The following is a 5,655-nucleotide window of genomic DNA, read 5'->3' on the forward strand; positions in this document are numbered from 1 at the left end:
CAGTCCCAAGCAGCAGTCCCTCTACTTAGCTTCCATAGTGCCATGGGTTTCAAGCTGGCCTTGATGCTCAGAACACCCACATCAGAGTCCTGTGATCTTGCCACAGCTGCCAAGTTTCTCTTTATCACCTGCAGCAAACAAACGAGCAAACAGGAACACACTGTGCTGGCCACCATCATCACCACCACCCCACCCACCAGTGCTGGCCTGCTCTGTAACAGCCCTCTTCCTCCTTCAAAGCTCATCAACATTGTGCTTGCCTGTTCCAAACCCACAGTGGAGTCCGACATTGAGCCTCTCCTCACCTCCAGGTCCTAGGAGTACAATAGAGACAAATGATCACCCTGCTTGCAAAAAGGGACCGACCCCACTATCCTTCTCCTTACCTGTCTGACTCACTTCAAGCACTCATCCGAGTCCAAAGGTAGAGGGCAGCCCTGCAACACCGAGCACAAATACTGAACCCCTTTGCCATGCTCTCCTCAACAATTAAGCACACCCAACACACACAACCCCCTATCTTCTCACAGCCCTCCTGAGTTTGCAGCTTCACCTCCCTCGAGTTATCTGCAGCACCTAGAAAAGAAAAGGGAACATGCACACACTGACAGAGATACAGAAGCTGCACCCTTCCCTCAGGAAGTCCCATCTCTCTCTCCTGTCACTTTACTACTCATCCACTAGCCCTCAGAGCTTTTCCATCCCTTTAGTCTAACGTGTACACCCCCTGGAATACACCACCAACAAAAAGTAATTGCAGCTTTATGAAAATGACAAGACCCTAAAATAAATTGCTGCTTGGGTGGTCTAAGCTTTGCTCACCTTGGCTAAATCACCTGAATGTCTTTGTTTAGTTAGAATGTGAGAGCGAGTCTGAACCAGGAAGCCTGTGTTAGTCTCGATGTGAGACTCGTGTGGTTGGGCGAGCCAGTCAATGCCAAATTGAGCCTAAATCTGAACTAGAGTGTCTGTGCTGTTTAAGTATATGAGCCTGAGCCAGTCTGTGTGGAAGAAAACCTCTTTGAGACTAAGCCCTAGAATGTGAGACAGAAAACCCCCACCCAGTCTGAAACCAAGTATAGTTTTGAGCCTAACTTCATAAAAGTGAAGCTATGGAATCTGAGAATTTTGAATAGAAATCTAAGCCCCAAAAAGAAACCCAAGAAGTTAAAATCAGAGAGCAGCCAAGAAACCAAACCCAAAACAACAAAAACCAGGTGCACCTTGTCAGGCTGTTTTTATCCCAGCAGCTGGTTTGCCCCACACCTGAGCCAGGGCACTGGGGGGGGTTGTGGGTAGGGCCTGGGGTATATAAGGCACAGCTTCGGAGTAAGGGTCTTCTTTAGGATTTGTTGCTATTCAAGGTAAGGTCTTTGGGGTGTTTTGTGGTTTCAATGATGTGTGTATTGCTTTTGTTATTTGAGTTCTTTGAAATGATTTTTTCTGAGCTAAATTTTTTAAGCTATCTTTGGTTTTGCATCTTCTTGTATTAATGAATTTTTTTGTGCTGTGGTTTTACTTAAGATGCTGTTGTTAGTGGTGGTGTTCCGGTAAGTGTTTTTATTGCTCTTAGCCACAGAACTTAAAGAAGAATTTGTTTACAGTTTATGTTCTTATTACTTGTCTTTTATTTCTCATAAAATAGTTATAACAGTGGTTACTAAACAAACATTCCATTTATATGTTTAAGAGTTACTTCAAGAGTGCCTTTGGGTTTGTGCTCTTTCAAAAACTAAGTTGGACACTTGGGTCTAAAGAATAACAAACATAATATTAATGTTCTTTTAGGATGTAGTGACTGTTAAATAACTGATGACTTTTGGCAGGGAAAGATAAAAGAATGCTTTTCAGCTTGTATATTTCTCATTTTAAAACTCTAAATTACAGAGTGCTTGTTCATTACAGTCTGCATATAATAAATATTTCAGGGAATTTCCTTGTCTTAGTCTACAGAATGTTGTGTGGCAGTTCTTTTATTTTTTCCTTTTACTCCTGTTACTGCAAATGATAAAAATAAATTGGGTGGGTGCAGTAAACACCCATGTGTCTAGTGTGGGAGATCTGAGCAACAACTTTAGTTTGAGACTTATGACACTATAAAAACTAAGCAGAAAGAAAAGTTTTCCACAGAACAGACGGGGGAAACAGCATCAGGATAGCAGAAAGAGATTTGAAATACACCATGGGGATGAGAAAAATTAAATGGGACTTTTTTTAGCACCATCTTATAGTGGGCAGGGTAGTACAGCTTGACTGTTTTAATGAGTGCATTAGCTTGTGAGCTGTTTTGGTGCTTCCAACTCACTGCTAGAACTGAAAGTGTTAAGCTTGTTCTTGGAACTTAGTCCTTTATATACTGAGTGCTTGTGTTGGCTGGTTAAAAGCTGGTCAGGCATTCGTGTTCCTTACTTACAAACATAAAGAAGAGGACAGCTTTTTTTTCAGTCACATCAGCAGGAGCCTTCTAAGGGTTTCATCCAGCTTCCAGTTCCAGCTATGAAAAGGTAAAGGGTTTCATTTTGTGTGATGCCCTCATGTTTAGAAGAACATGGCAAAAAGATTCAGTATTTGTGTTTGGTATTGCAGGTCTTGTCTTTTATGTTGGGAGTCGGATGAGTGCTTGAAGTGAGTCAGAGGGATAAGCAGAAGGATTGTGGAGTCGGTCACTTAAGCAAGAACCATGGCAGTTGGCTTTTGCAGAATTCCTAGGGCACGCAGGGGAGAAGAGGCCCCGCATCAGACTCTGGAGTTGCTTTGAGACAAGCAAGCATGGTGTGAGGAGCTTGGGAGGAGGCAGAAGGAAGGTAAGGAAAAGGCTGGGATGATGGAGATGATGGCCAGCACAACGTGTTGCCCTTTTTTTGTTTCTGTCAGATGATGAAGAGCAACTTGGCAAGGGCAGCAACATGACTGGCGTCTGCTGTGGGAGTTCTGAGCAGAGAGGCGGACTCGGGAAGAATAGCACTACGCAAGGTAAGTAGAGGGCCTCCTGTAGGAGGCGAAGCCGTGGGGGACAATGTCAGAATGGCAGGAAGAGGTTTGAGATGTAGCATTCCAATGTAGTATTTAAGCCAGAAAGTCTGAAAACAGTCGAGGGTGCCTGTAGGCAATTGGTTAGCTCAAGTGAATGCCAAAAAGTGCTGGACTGGGCTAAACTCTTCTTGGGTGGACTTAATTGCCCTAATCCTAACCCTAACCCAGCTCACTTTAGCCCACTTCAGACCAGCCCAGCACACTTTAGACCAGTTCAGCCTAGTTTATCCCAATTCACATCTATCCAGAACACTTTGTCACAGTTAAGCCCTATTCAGACCAGTCCAGCCCACTTTAGCCCAACGCAGCCCAGCCCACTACAGTTTAGCCCACTTTAGCCCTTCCCAGCCCAACGTAGCGTACTTTAGGCCAGCTCAGTCCAGCCCACTCCATCTTATCCCTGCCCAATTTAACCCAGTTCAGCCCACTTTACAGCCCAGCCCACTGCAGCTCAGCGCAGACAAGCTGAGCCCAATTAGGCCCACTTTAGCACAGTTCAGCCCGGTTTAGCACAGCCCAGCCAAGACATGATCAGCCACTTCAAGCCAGTTTACCTCAGTTCAGCCCAGGCCAGCAAAATATACTCCAATTCGGCCCAATCCAGTCACTTTCAGACAAGCTCAGATCTGTCTAACCCAGTGAAGCCCCCTTCAGCCCACTTCAGCCACTCCAGCACCGTTCAGCCCAGTTTGGCCCACTTCAGGAGAGTTTAGACCACTTTGGCCCACTTCAGACCAGTCCAGCCCAGTTTAGTCCACTTCAACACAGTTTAGCCTTGTCCAGCCCAGCAGAGCCCAGCCCACCCTCGCTTGCTACAGGCAAAACGGCTCGTTTGCTACACAGCATGGCTTGGCACTACTTTGGCCCAATTCAGACCAGTCCAGCCCACTTTAGCTCAGTCTGGTGCAATTAAGGCCACCCAAGAACAGTTTAGCCCAGTCCAGCACATTTTGGCCCACTTCAGACCTCTCCAGACCACTTTAGCCCAGCACAGCCCAGTTTAGCCCAGTGCACACCAGTCCAGCCCAGCTTATCTCACTTCAGACACTTTACCCCACTTCAGTCCAGGCCACATTAGCCCTGTCCAGCTCACCCCAGCCCCTTCAGCCCACTTCAGCCCAGCGCAGCCAGCTTTAGCAAAGTCTGTTCCACTTTAGCACAGCCCACTTTAGCCCACTTCAGACCAGTTTTGCCCTGGCCAGACCAACTTAGCTCAGCCCAGCCTTGTTCAGACCTGTCCCAACCAATTTAGCACAGTTCAGCAGGGTTTAGCCCAATTCAGACCATCCACCACACCTTAGCCCTCTTGAGCCCACTTCAGCCACACTTCAGACCAGTTCAGCCCACTTTAGCCCAAGGCAGCCCAGCCCACTACAGTTTAGCCCACTTTAGCCCTTCCCAGACCAACGTAGCGTACTTTAGGCCAGCTCAGTCCAGCCCAGTCCATCTTATCCCTGCCCAATTTAACCCAGTTCAGCCCACTTTACAGCCCAGCCCACTGCAGCTCAGCGCAGACAAGCTGAGCCCAATTAGGCCCACTTTAGCACAGTTCAGCCTGGTTTAGCACAGCCCAGCCAAGACATGATCAGCCACTTCAAGCCAGTTTACCTCAGTTCAGCCCAGTTCAGCCCAGCCCAGCAAAATTTACTCCAATTCGGCCCAGTCCAGTCACTTTCAGACAAGCTCAGATCTGTCTAACCCAGTGAAGCCCCCTTCAGCCCACTTCAGCCACTCCAGCACCGTTCAGCCCAGTTTGGCCCTCTTCAGGAGAGTTTAGACCACTTTGGCCCACTTCAGACCAGTCCAGCCCAGTTTAGCCCACTTCAGCACAGTTTAGCCTTGTCCAGCCCAGCAGAGCTCAGCCCACCCTCGCTTGCTACACAGCATGGCTTGGCACTACTTTGGCCCAATTCAGACCAGTCCAGCCCACTTTAGCTCAGTCCGGTGCAATTAAGCCCACCCAAGAACAGTTTAGCCCAGTCCAGCACATTTTGGCCCACTTCAGACCTCTCCAGACCATTTTAGCCCAGCACAGCCCAGTTTAGCCCAGTGCACACCAGTCCAGCCCAGCTTATCTCACTTCAGACACTTTACCCCACTTCAGTCCAGGCCACATTAGCCCTGTCCAGCTCACCCCAGCCCCTTCAGCCCACTTCAGCCCAGCGCAGCCAGCTTTAGCAAAGTCCGTTCCACTTTAGCCCAGCACACTTTAGCCCACTTCAGACCAGTTTTGCCCTGGCCAGACCAACTTAACTCAGCCCAGCCCTGTTCAGACCTGTCCCAACCAATTTAGCACAGTTCAGCAGGGTTTAGCCCAATTCAGACCATCCACCACACCTTAGCCCTCTTGAGCCCACTTCAGCCACACTTCAGACCAGTTCAGCCCACTTTAGCCCAAGGCAGCCCAGCCCACTACAGTTTAGCCCACTTTAGCCCTTCCCATTCCAACGTAGCGTACTTTAGGCCAGCTCAGTCCAGCCCAGTCCATCTTATCCCTGCCCAATTTAACCCAGTTCAGCCCACTTTACAGCCCAGCCCACTGCAGCTCAGCGCAGACAAGCTGAGCCCAATTAGGCCCACTTTAGCACAGTTCAGCCTGCTTTAGCACAGCCCAGCCAGGAC

General features: G+C 48.4%; 1 long non-coding RNA gene across 1 annotated transcript; it reads left to right on the forward strand.

The window, feature by feature from the left end:
• The first annotated feature begins 2,430 nt into the window (after positions 1–2,430).
• Positions 2,431–3,077, forward strand: LOC136019114 (uncharacterized). Its single transcript, XR_010614749.1, has 3 exons — positions 2,431–2,504; positions 2,587–2,804; positions 2,875–3,077. It is a non-coding gene; the product is annotated as an uncharacterized LOC136019114 (long non-coding RNA).
• Positions 3,078–5,655: the final 2,578 nt, after the last annotated feature.

Source organism: Lathamus discolor, chromosome 8, assembly GCF_037157495.1.
Source record: "Lathamus discolor isolate bLatDis1 chromosome 8, bLatDis1.hap1, whole genome shotgun sequence".
Taxonomy (NCBI): domain Eukaryota; kingdom Metazoa; phylum Chordata; class Aves; order Psittaciformes; family Psittacidae; genus Lathamus; species Lathamus discolor.